Source organism: Periplaneta americana, chromosome 13, assembly GCF_040183065.1.
Source record: "Periplaneta americana isolate PAMFEO1 chromosome 13, P.americana_PAMFEO1_priV1, whole genome shotgun sequence".
Lineage (NCBI taxonomy): Eukaryota > Metazoa > Arthropoda > Insecta > Blattodea > Blattidae > Periplaneta > Periplaneta americana.
Window position 1 is genome coordinate 59,488,547 of NC_091129.1, and position 14,068 is coordinate 59,502,614.

At 36.2% G+C, this 14,068-nt stretch overlaps 1 protein-coding gene across 6 annotated transcripts in view; it reads left to right on the plus strand.

The window, feature by feature from the left end:
- LOC138711991 (piggyBac transposable element-derived protein 3-like) overlaps nt 1-14,068 on the plus strand; it is a 107,540-nt gene that overhangs the window by 67,665 nt on the left and 25,807 nt on the right. Inside the window, exons 5-6 of one of the 6 annotated variants that reach the window (XR_011335569.1) lie at nt 10,595-10,699; nt 10,802-12,799. The exons of the other annotated variants lie outside the window; for them this stretch is intronic. The gene's annotated coding sequence lies outside the window, so the exon portion shown is untranslated. Of the gene's footprint in view, nt 1-10,594; nt 10,700-10,801; nt 12,800-14,068 lie in introns of those variants that run through there. 6 annotated transcript variants of the gene reach the window in all.

Below are 14,068 nucleotides of genomic sequence, written 5' to 3' on the forward strand. Positions count from 1 at the left end.
GTGTGAAGTATGGAATTTTATCGAGCAGAAACATGACATTACGACGAAGTGAAGAGACGCGAATAGAAGCATTTGAAATGTGGATATGGAGAAGGATGGAGCATGTGAAATGGACAGGCAGAATAAGAAATGAAGCTGTGTTGGAAAGAGTGGGTAAAGAAAGAATGATATTGAAACTGATCAGGAAGAGGAAAAGGAATTGGTTGGGTCACTGGCTGAGAAGAAACTGCCTACTGAAGGATGCACGTGAAGGAATGGTAAATAAGAGAAGATTTCGAGGGCAGAAGAAGACATCAGATGAAGATATATGGATCATATACGGAGACTAAGAGAAAGACATAAAATAGGAAAGACTGAAGAATGCTGGGTTTCCAGTGAAAGACGTGCCATCTAGCAGAACAGTATATATATATATATATATATATATATATATATATATATATATATATATATATAATATATCCTTGAAGAAATGATAGTGACGACCTCCAAGCAGCCGAGAAGATGGCGTGGCTATACATTGGGAGACTGAAGAAAAGTACGACCCCAGAAACGGTGGCTAAATACTTGGAAAGAAATGGTATCCAAGGAAACATCATATGTGAAGAATTGGATAATTTAGGAGGCAAGAAAGCCTTCAAAGTAGGCTTCCCTTTTAACCACATCGAGGAGACAGAACGGTCAGACTTCTGGCTACAGGGAGTGATAGACGATTTCGATTTCCAAAAAACAATCAAGACGAAGGAGTTGAACTCATCTAGACACAAAGATCGTGGAACATCGAAGGCCTACGCAACGCAATGTCACTCACACCAATAGAATCAATAGCAGCATATGATGCAATCATCCTTACAGAAACCTTCTTAACAGAAGAATACAACATTCAAGGACACTATGGAATACATACTTTTGCCCAACCCACAGCAGGAAGGCCAGCTGGTGGAGTATCGATCTTCCTCAAGCCAAAACTAGGAAAAATCAGAGAAAGCTTAAAAACCGAAAATACAGTCTTGGTAAAAACCGAAGATGTGACCATAATAGGCATGTACATCAACCCACAATCAACAGCAGAAGATGCAGTAGAAAGGATAGCAGAGGTCATCACACAAACAACCGAAGAAGAGAGGATCATCCTTGCAGGAGACTTGAACTGTAGAATAGATAAGCAAAACACCAAGTCCGAAGTGGTTCTGGACACGTTAACAGAAGAAAGGTTTACCCTCATAAACAAGCCAGAACTAAAGACTTACATAGCTCCTAACGGAACCAGTGCTATAGACCTTGTACTCCTCAAAGGAGAAGGAATGCAAGCAATTAAACAAGATGGACTTTGGGCAACAGGAATGGCTCCTATAAGAAAGCACATACCGATTGAAACTACAATCAGAATTCAACAGTCTCAACAAATCTCGAATATAAAAGTACACAGAGCCTCCAGAAAGATAGACACCAGAAAACTAAAGGAAATGCAGGCCAAAATCAGAACAGCATCACAACTAGCAAAGCAGAACGAACTCGGGAAAGCCGCTAAACTACACACATCAATCCTCCAAGAGTGCAGCATCCCAACAAAGGAAAGAAGAGCCCAACCCTGGTTTGACAAATAGTGTTTCGATAAGCGGCAGGAAACTTTAACAGCACTCCACCAAGCAAGAACCGCAAATCAAAAAGATATCCTATCACAATATGCTACACAGAGAAAACAGTACAAACAACTAATAAAAACGAAAAAAGCACAATACATAGAGGAAGAAGCAAGAAAACTAGCCGTGGAAGCCAACCAAAACCCCTTCATCGCACTCAGAAATTCAAGACCAACAGTAGGAAAGGAAATCACCATGGACACATGGGAACTCCACTTCAAAGAAATCCTGAATTACCAGCATAAAGAAAAGTCACATCAGCCACCCAAGAGAGAAACGACGCAACAACCATTTCCTATAACCAGGAAAGAAATAGAAGAAACAATTACAGCAGCCAAGAACAAGAAAGCAGCAGGACCTGATGGCATATACATGGAACACATAAAGGACTCCTTACATCTGACGGGTGACTTCTGGTTGGAGCTACTCAACAAATGCCTACACCTAGGAACAATCCCAGAAGCATGGAGAACATCGACAATGAAAATTCTCTGCAAAGGAAAAGGAGAAACCAACAATCCTCACTCCTTCCGAGGTATTGTCCTCGAGAATGTCACTTTCAAAGTACTCACAAAAATACTAACTAACAGACTAGTAGTGGAAGTAGACAACCATATCCCGGAATGCCAGTTCGGATTCAGGAAAGGCAGAAGCACCCTTCATGCCATAAGCTACCTTATAGAACAAATAGAGAATACCCTAAGACACCCTAGGAAGAAATACCATGTAGTGTTCGTCGACTATTGCAAAGCTTTCGACCTAATAAACAGGGAAACACTAATTAGAAAACTAAGCAACATGATCGGCGAATCACATGCCTTAACAACAATAATTGCAGGCATTCTAAGCTGCAACTGCATTCAAATATCAGACGAAATTACACTATCTAACAAAATAATACAGACAAATGGGGTACTACAAGGAGATCCTATCAGCCCGGTCCTCTTCAATATCATGACCACAGACATAACAAAAATCACAGAGGACACCACAGTATCGATGATTATGTACGCAGACGACATGGCGATAGGCTCGTCCAACATAGAAGAACTACAACAGGTCCTAAATAAACTCGTGAGATGGGCCGAGGAAAACAGCCTACAGATAAACCACCAGAAAACAAAACAAATGAACTTCAGAAACGGCGGCAAACAAAGAAAAAAAGACACCCTGACACTGCAGAACGAGCCATTTGAGGTAGTGCAAAAATTTAAATATTTAGGAGTAACACTTCAAACAACACTAAAATCATACAGAATCCACATTCAAGAAAGAGCAGCCGCTGCAATAAAAGCTATGTACAATATTAAGAATCTGCAACAACTAGAAACAAAAACGGCAATGACCTTATTTAGGTCAGCTATAGCACTAATAGCAACCTACGGCCTAAATATCATATGGGGAAACTTAACAGTCAGCGACATGGGAAAAATTGAACGAGTCAAATCATATTCATGAAAAGAGTACTAGGAGTAGGAAGAACAACTCTCTCGAGACTAACATACGAACTAATGAAGGAACGCTTCTTCATCGAAGATATTAGAACACAACTCTGCATGCCGAACACCCCAGCATACGAGCAAGCCCTGGAAGTACTCAGAGGAAAGAAGAACGCCATCTGGAGCGAGTTCTACATAACAGACGCCATGACAACCAGAGACTGGGCAAACACAAACTACGAACTGAGACACATAGTGACCCGTTACGCAGTACATGGTTTTCACCATAAGATCTGTACCACCAAGAGATACCACGAACCCAACGACGAATGTGTGTGTGAACTGTGTCAGAAGCTGTGTGGACGATATCACGTTGAAAACTGCCGAGAAAGGAAAACCTCGTTCACAAACTTCTGCAAAGACTAACCTACAAATCCTATGCACATTGTGCGCATTTCATTTCATTCATTCATAATTATCCTTGATGCACAGCTGATTTGGAAAACTCCCGTCGGATATCATACAAAAAAGGCGACTGCTGCCTTTTAGGGCTGCAGACAAATCTTTGTATGTACTTGGGGACTACAGGAAGATCGAAAATCGTTTATCGAATCCATGGTTATGTACGCAGAAATGGTATGGTGGTTCCTGACTTTGATTTCCCAGGCAACGACCTTGTTGTATCCGTACAATGGCTTGCATGTTTAAATATTGCAGGAGCCATGAGGACTTGACTGATATTAGGTCTCGAGGCCCTGCTGGTTTGCCTCCTCTGGATCTCGCAATCTAAAATGCAGTCATACAAGCTGCATCTCAACTCCATGGCCTTGGCAATGGATAGGAGGAATGGAGCACTTAGCTATACACGTATTTGGAAATTGGCAACGGATATCAATCTCGTTATTGTTATGAGTCAGGACAGTATGACTCCTGTTCAACATGTAAATCCATTTTTTTATTAGTCCTGATAGGGGAGAATGGAAGGGAGATCACCTTAACCAATTTCCACGTCATAGTCTCATGTAGTTCACGGATGGCTCCAGAACTGACAGCGGTACTGGAGCAGGGATTTATGGTGTAGTCCACACCTGTGGAGTAACGGTCAGCACGTCTGGCCGCGAAACCAGGTGGCCCGGGTTCGAATCCCGGTCGGGGCAAGTTACCTGGTTGAGGTTTTTTCCGGGGTTTTCCCTCAACCTAATACGAGCAAATGCTCGGTAACTTTCGGTGCTGGACCCCGGACTCATTCCACCGGCATTATCACCTTCATTTCATTCAGACGCTAAATAACCTGAGATGTTGATACAGCGTCGTAAAATAACCCAATAAAATAAAAAAAAAAATTTATGGTGTAAGACCCAGGGTTAGAATATCTATCCTCGTTGATCAATATACTACGGTTTTGTTAGCTGAAGTGTTTATGATGTTAGCTTGCGCTCAAGAAAATCTAAATAGATCATGTCGAGGCCTGAATATCTTTATTTGTTCTGATAGCCAGGCTACACAGGGTGTGTTAAGTGCGCACAGAGTCGACTGCAGGCTGGTTGAAGAATGCAGAACTAGCCTGGAAACCCTATCCAAATGTCCCAGGACACAGTGGAATATATGACAATAACAAGCCGGCCTATTGGCCAAGGAAGAAACTTTCATCCAATGCTATTGCCCGGAAACCTGTATTGGCATCTCTAAGTGTGTAATCAAATACGTCCTAAAGGAGAACCTGATGAAAGGTTTACTACGAGCCTGGAGATCTACACCAGCCATATAACAGGCTAAACTCCTGCTGAGAATCAAAACCTGACTCAACTGAACAATTTCTGGCATTGAAAAGAAGAATTTTTAAGATGGTTAACTGGAATTTTGACCGGACACTCTCATCTGAATAAGCACCTACATATGTTGGGCCTTAATGATAGCTCAACTTGTAGGAAATGCGGGATAGAGACCGAGTTATCAATTCACATTTTGCTGGATTACCCAGATCTAAGCCAATCAGGTATCATAATCTTGGGAAATAAACCTTGTATCTTCTGAGGATATTAATCTCAGTAGCACAGTAAAGTTGGTAATGCATTGCGGTCTTGTGGGTTGATCTCCGTTTTTGGGGTGCACAAGGGGCCATTTAGAAGAAGATTATATTCCGTTCAGTTATTGCACAAACCACTTCCAATTCCATATTTTCTGCTACTTTTTGTGCCAATTCTTTTCTCAGTATGATTCTTGACCATCTGAATTTCGGAGATTTTCCAAAATTATTCTTCCCTTAATATGCTGGCAGTTATTACATTTATACAATAAATCACTTTACAGGTTTTTCTGTCTGCCCTAGAGATATACATTTTTACTAATCATTTTTGTTACATTTCAAACATGATATCCTCGTTTCCTTTAAAGTAAGCTTTACATTACCGGTATTTAATGTTCTCTGGCATTGTCGTAATACATTCTATTGTCCCTTTTCACACCACCGTTGTTATTACTGATCCAGGTCGTTGTACTGCACAAGATGGTGCTCATCCATAATAATATCAGAAGTTATTTTCAGAGTCTGTTATATTGAGGCGATGAAGATGTCATTCCACACAGTTCTCACCATTTCCCAATATGAATAAGACGACTGCGTCTAATAATTTCATTCCGGTATTTTTGGTGCTGATTTGTGTAGTAATAAAAATCGCTTAAAAAACTCTGTAGCCTGCTCCGAATTCGTAAACGCACCAGAAACACCACTGTTATCATAATTAGTAACAAACCATGAATGGAGCGGATTCATAATCCTGTTACTAGTTGTATTTGACGTTGCAACCATAGGACACTCGAATCAAATGCTTGCATTTGTATTGGTATCCATTCCCTAAGCCTCTGGACTAGGCAACTGTTTAGCATTTTGTGCACAAAGGGAAGTCTAGTGAAACAAAAGACGGCACAGATGGGCCACCAGGTAACTATGCCACACTAATGTTGCAGTGAACAATGCTGTACATACGAAAATAGCCGAATTTGAAGTTAAGTGAAGTAGTAGTACCAGTAGTTAAGTTACTTACACTGCAAGAAACTCCTTTTAACCCGCAAAAAGTGGTAGATGCATAAGAATAACATGAAATGTCATGATGGTTTTGCATGACAAAATGGTCTGAAGTGTCTCACAATGGATAGCCATTATGTGTTTTAATTTCAAGTAAGGATCTATTAATTCAAAGAAAACTCTGGACTCTGTTTTCTTCTCATAATTATGTAAATAATTTATTTTTAACTATATAATTGTTTTCGTAATGGCTTCCCAGTGAGTTCGCTGCAGTACTCCATGGATGGATAATATTTTTTTTAACCACTGCATTGATTTGCAGGTATTGCATGATATGTCGTAAATTATAAAATAGGCTACTATACGGACCTCATGTTGAATAAATGATTTGTACGTTTTATGAAACTAATTATGAAAGTAATGGGAAAGTTGACAGACTTTCTTTTAAAACCATAAAATTACTTAGTCACACGTTAAAAAGTGTTAAAATAAAAAAAAAAGTTATATACCTTCGACAGATGGCCCGTTTCGACATGATGTTACGTCTTCATCAGTGTCTCTTGAACTACTGGTGAACTTGAACAAGAGGACTTATAATATATATAGGCCTCTTGATCTTGAATTCTGCGATGTGCATTTGTCGATTGTAGGGGTGGGAGTATGTTGCTCTTATGGTGGGGGCTCGTTGTTTGTGTGTTAAGACGTATCATGACGTCTAATAATGTGTGGGTATTGTGTATTAAGTATATGTTGTGGGTATGTTATTGTATGTTTATATATTTCGTATTGTTCTAAGATGTTTAACTGTGAACTTTTTAGTGTGATGTGTAAAATTTCCATATCTCTTTCTATATTATTGTAGTCATGATTATTGTTAATAATGTGGTCTGCATAATTTGATGTGATGTAGGGTTTTGTTATAGCTTTAATATGTTCATTATATCTTGTGTGAAAGGATCTTCCTGTCTGTCCTATGTAAAAATGTGGGCAACTATTGCATTTTAGTTTGTAAACTCCAGTTGAATTATATTTATTTGAATGTTTAATGTGATTATTTAGATATTTCTGTGTTGTGTTATTTGTTTTGTATGCTATCTTGTATTTTAGTTTTCTGAATGAAGTTGCAATTTTGTGAGTATTGGTATTGTGATATGTTAATGTTATGTATTTATTCTCACGTGGTGTTTGTGTTAGTTTGTTCTGTTTTTGTTTTGCCTTTTTTATTAGTGTGTCTATTATGTTAGGGTTATATCCATTGTCTTGTGCTATATATTTTATTGTATTTAATTCTTCAGTGTAGTTGTCATTGTTCATTGGTATATTAATTAATCTGTGTGTCATTGTACGGAAAGCTGCATGTTTATGTTGTATGGGATGATTTGATGAATTGTGTATGTGTGTTGTGGTTGTAGTGGGTTTCCTGTATATTTAAAATTCGTTATCTGTTATTTTTTTTTGGTTATGGTGATGTCTAAGAAGTTTATAGCTTGGTTATGTTCTGTTTCTATTGTATACTTTAATTTGGGATGTATTTTGTTGAGTTGATATAGGTTTTCTATTTGTCTTTTGTTTCCATTATATACGACTATTATGTCATCTACATATTGATGCCAGTACATTATTTTCTCTGCGTGTTTGTTGTCGGTGTTTAGTATGTGTGTTTGTTCTATGTTGTGAATAAAGTTTTCAGCTAATATACTTGATATAGGTGAACCCATTGGTAATCCTTCAGTTTGTGTATAATATTTATTGTTATGTGTGAAATAATTTTGTTTTGTAATAATCTCTGTAATGTGTATAATATCTTCAATGTGAGTCTGTGGCATGTTATTTTTGATAAGCATTTTTCGAAGTATTTCAAGTGTTTCTGTTACTGGTATGTTTGTATATAGGTTTTCGATGTCAAATGATGCTAATGTTGTGTTGTGTGGAATGTGTTTGTGTTTTATTTTGTTAACTAGGTCTATGGTGTTGATTATTGTTGTTTGGTTTTCAAATTGTATACTATTTCTTATAATGTTGTCTATCTATTTCGCTGATTTGTATGCTAATGCATTCTTGTAGTTAATAAGAGGCCTGATTGGTATATTTTGTTTGTGAATTTTTGGTAATGCATTTAATTTAGGTGCGTGAGGTTTAATTTGTTTCAATTGTTGTTTTTTGTTGTGAGGTATGATGTGAGTGTTTCGATTTATTGTATTTTTGACTATAGTTTGATATTTTGTTGTTGGATCTGTTTTTATTTCTGTGATGTTATTTTCGTGGATATACCGGTAACCCTAACATAATAGACACACTAATAAAAAAAGGCAAAACAAAAACAGAACAAACCAACACAAACACCACGTGAGAATAAATACATAACATTAACATATCACAATACCAATATTCACAAAATTGCAACTTCATTCAGAAAACTAAAATACAAGATAGCATACAAAACAAATAACACAACACAGAAATATCTAAATAATCACATTAAACATTCAAATAAATATAATTCAACTGGAGTTTACAAACTAAAATGCAATAGTTGCCCACATTTTTACATAGGACAGACAGGAAGATCCTTTCACACAAGATATAATGAACATATTAAAGCTATAACAAAACCCTACATCACATCAAATTATGCAGACCACATTATTAACAATAATCATGACTACAATAATATAGAAAGAGATATGGAAATTTTACACATCACACTAAAAAGTTCACAGTTAAACATCTTAGAACAATACGAAATATATAAACATACAATAACATACCCACAACATATATTTAATACACAATTACAGTTCAATACCCACACATTATTCGACGTCATTATGTCTTAACACACAAACAACGAGCCCCCACCATAAGAGCAACATACTCCCACTCCTACAATCGACAAATGCACATCGCAGAATTCAAGAGACACTGATGAAGACGTAACATCATGTCGAAACGGTCTGTCGAAGGTATATACCTTTTTTTTTTTTTTTTTTAATGTTAACACTTTTTAAAGTGTGACTAAGTAATTTTATGTTTTTAACAAACAAAGTGTTAACGTGAACTTTAATCAATGGATTTTCTTTTCTTTATTCTTCATAATTAATTTAATTTGTAAAAGTAAACTGTACAAAACTATATGCTTTCGACGGTTTTACTACACCTGATACAGTTACTCAACTTTTATTTTGAAAGGCGTTTTGTTATAGCATGGGACAGAATTGTACAACTAGAGTGTTTTATATAAAAAATAAATATGTATCTTTGTTCTGGCAATAAAATATTATTATTATTATTATTATTATTATTATTATTATTATTATTATTATTATTATTATTATTATTATTATTATTAATTTTAGTTGGTTCTAAATACATCGATACAGATAGTGCGAAGTTGGAAAAGAGCCTAAATTGTGTTTTGCCTTGGTATCACGAATTTCGAAGGTATTTATTATCTGTTGCTATGTGGAACAGTAACATTAAGAAATTTTCTTTTACCTTTCCAAAATCCCTCTTTTTTAGATAAGTCTTCCATGAAAATCCTTTGCTCTATTGTAAATTTCAGTTCTGTAATTTGAGCGACCTAATCTAAACAAAAAATGTGAGGATTTGATCGTTAAGCGTAACTAAAGTGGAACTGAGGAAAAGATCGAGTAGTAATTAGTCATGTGTTAAGGGGAAGATGAATAGAATAAACCATTAAAAAGGAAAGTAGTAAAGAGAGTTCAAAAAGTTAGAAATAGTAAGTAAAGAATATTGAGTGATTTATGTATTAGGGAGAGAAAGAATATGGGAAGTGCAGTAAAGAAAAGTGAAAGTGAGTGCAAGTAGAGAGAGTGAACCATAAAAACTATACCAATGAAAGAGAAAAAGTGGTAAGAAAATTGAAGAAGTGATGGTAAGGAAGTACTACAAACATTCGAATATTGGAACAATGAATGAATGCAAGAGTAAAATTCTGAGAAAAAGTCAGTGAAAAATAGGGCAAATAATGTATTATATATATATATATATATATATATATATATATATATATATCTTTTTTTTATTCAATGCAGTGGCACTTGACTGGAGTCATTGGCCGTACAATGGCGATTAAAATTAAAATGAAAGATAAAAAGCAAAATAAAGTGAACAATGTGCAAGCGAAACTACAAAGGAAAGGATGTCAGCACTGTTGCATTCTTTCCCTGGCCTCCAAGTTTCTATCCACAAAGCTGACAGATGGAAGTGCTGAACAAGTCTTAATGTGGCTTGAGTCCATGTTGTCTGAACATCCACAGAGCATACAATGGGGCTGGATACACCCAGGTGGTAGAGATGATTAGCCAGATAGTCATAACCTATTGCGGTGCGGAATGTCGCAACAGCTTCTCTTCTGAACCATTCGGGGAGAGTGGAGTTTAGTGCGTCCTTTCAGTGTTTATCCTTAATTTGTTCCTCCAAACTCTTATGAAAACATTGTCTCACTCGACTTCTTATATTTGTAGATGCTCTATGGAATGGCAACATGTTAGGATATGAAAGGGGGACAGTTGTTCCTTTCTTTGCCAGAAAGTCTGCTGCTTCATTCCCGGCAATACCACAGTGAGAAGGTATCCATTGCAGATGTACAATTTTATTTAGTTTCTTGATGTCTTCTCTACATTATTGAATGTCATCATTAGCTGGTTGTAATAAGTAGTTTCCAATTGCAGATATCGCTGCTTTGGAGTCACTGAGTAGGACAATGTTTGAAAATGGAAAGGACCTGCACAACAGTTGTTTCACAGCAGTATATATGGCTCTTACTGCTCCATCAAAAGGTGTATGGTTGTTGCCTAGAGTGAGATACGTAGAGAACAGTTGGCAATGAATTCCGGCTCCAGTGGGCCCGTGTTTTTCTATTTGTGAGCCGTCAGTGTACACAGGCAGCCATTTGTCTTGTGGGTAGCGGATCTGTAATGTTTCTAAGGCAGAAAGACGGAGTACTTCACTACATTCGTCCTGTTTATTTTCTATTGCAATAAGATCTAGTGCATAGTCAATATGATATAACGCAAGTGGGTTGATTGGTAGTATCAATTGCTGGGGTTTTCAGGAGAGATCCAGATTATGCCTTTCAGTGATTACTTTTTGCAGAAAACCCTCTTGGGTTTTTAATCTGCGGTTGGTGTGTGAGGAGCAAGGGAGTATTCAATATCAGACAACCAGTGAGTTTTTTATGAAGTTTCAACGCTGATTGTCTTATTTCTGATTAGATGTCCATTTTAATGGTATGTAGCAATAGTGAGTTTATTGATGTTGATTTGACAGCACCAGTAATCAGTCTCATGGCTTGATTTTGGACACAGTCTAGCTTACTGATTGTCTGATCAGATGCAGTTATAAGGGCACCATAGCTATATATCATGATTGGTTTCACATATATCTTGTAAGTACAGTTTAGCATAGATGTAGCACATCCCCATTTGGTTCCAGCAAGCCACTTTAGTATGGAGAGTCTACCACGGGTTCTTGAAGCTATCTCGGAGCAATGATCTTTCCATGTGAGCTTATTATCAAGAGTGACGCCCAGATATAATGTATAATATTGTAATGTAGATTAAAGAGTGGAATATAGATAATAATTAGTGAACATTAATCAGATATAAAAATAATTGAAGATAAACAGAAAATTAGGGATAACAGATATGAAAGATAGCAATGATAGAAAAGGAGGATTAGTTAAGATTGTAGCCGAGAGTGTTTCTAAACAAGAGTAATGTAGACAAATATTGCATAGTTATTAGGAATAGGATAAAGGGAAGACAAACTACCACTACCACTACCACTACTACTACTACTACTGCTGTTGCTGCTGCCACTATTACCACTACTATAAATTCTTGTTGCTTTCTATTGGTTTTTGCAATGAAACGACTTAGAAGCCATAATCAGATAGTTCACCCTTTTCAATTTCCCAAAATAAAAACAAAATAATTTTTATTAAAATAATACATTTTTCTATACTCATCTTAAAGTTTAAGTGCGCTGTGATTTCCGAAAAAATTTACACAGGTATTCACGACTGTGTATTTAATAATATATTTTTTTTAATTTCCACTTTTGAGTAATGACTCTCATCTTTATCTCCCTCCGGAATGGAATTGATATTCTCACGGAATCAGTTACAATGGCCTAAATATTTAATATTTTAATTCACTTATGGAACGGAATTTCTTTATAATCTCCACATAAAGTGATACACACTCTCCTCCACCCATACACACTGCAGGCACAGGCTTTCAGTGACCTGCATAGACTATTTGTGATAGATGTAAATCTTATTTTAAGGGGAGGTGGTTGTATAATTTGAATGAGTAATTTTCGCTATGTAATTGACCGCCTACTTAATACACCATTAAATAACCGGGATTACAAAATAAAATACAATCATATTTTAAGATTAGCACAAGATAATGGCTTCGACAAAATAACTATTGTTAACATGATTCGCAAACGGAAAAGAAACCAACATACATATCACATTAACCCAAATTGAACAAAAAAACGAAAAGAAAAACTGGAAACCAATTACCTTTTTTCGGCAATATCTCATACAAGCTACGTAATTTCTTTGAAAAAGAAAAAAATCAATATTGCTTTCAAGACAAATAATAAACATAACAATATTCTCAGCCAGGTGAGTTGGAGATTAGCTTCCAAGCTTTCGACGGCTAGCTCTGCCATCTTCTTCAGGGACGAAGTGATGTGGGACCACGTCTAGCCAACTTCGTCCCTGAAGAAGATGGCAGAACTAGTCGTCGAAAGCTTGGAAGCTAATCTCCAACTCACCTGGCTGAGAACCCGAGAAGAGTTATTCTACATCAAACGCCGGGAAAGCCTCAAGTCATACATAACAATATTATTCCTAATAAAATACAAAGTCGAAACAATCTAGACAATAGTGGAATATATTTATTAAATTGTAAAAACTGTTGTGGCAAATACATAGGTCTAACCAAAAGGAATTTCAGAACGTATTACAGTAAGCATAAAGCAGATTTCAAACATAACAGGAATAAATCCAAGTTTGCGACACAATTAATTAATAACAATCACGAACTCACGAACAAAACAAATACCTTACCAAGTCCTTAGAACAATTCATAATAATAAATACATAAACATAGCAGAAGAGTACTGGTACTGCATTGCAAAACATTTCAATAATAATACATATGTATTTAATTAACGAACAGTTACCAGTACCCAACTTAAATAATCCCCTACACAAAATCGTAAATTCTCAGATTGATCCAGTACTTCTGCCAGGTACATAGTTTTCTTCATACCAATCACTTTTCGTAAAGCTCAGTCGTGTTGCTGCAATGTTACTTTAAGGTTGGTGACCACCCCCCTCCCCCACAACAACTTCCATGTAAGTATTCCATCAAACAGTATTATTCATATATCACCTTTCACGGTTCATCTATTCATACTTATATTTTTCTAATATCTTCTCTTATGGTGGTTGCAGGATTTCTCCACAAATTTATCATCCAACATGCAATAACACTATCAAGTTATGTAACACAGCATGTACAACCAGATTACATCTCAAATGATTGCATATTGATGAAAATACTCAGAATATTTATATTATACACTGTGTGCCCTATTTTTAATTTATGTAACTGTTTTGGGTAACCATTAAGACCATTCTACGCACTTATAACATATACTCTGTTACCATCCTTTATTAGTTTTTGCATTTAACCATGAGAATGAAGTAGATCTAGTGAATGGCTTAACAAAATCACAAGAAAATATCGCCTACTTAGGATCAGAGAGACATAGGCTATCTACAAAATCATTGTTTTGAGATAAACGGACTTAAAGAATTGCTTTTAGAAATTGGACACTTTGTAATACTTTTCCATAGAGTATTCTGCTATAAATCTTAATTATACTTAATGTTACGATGTTATAACTTAATAGTC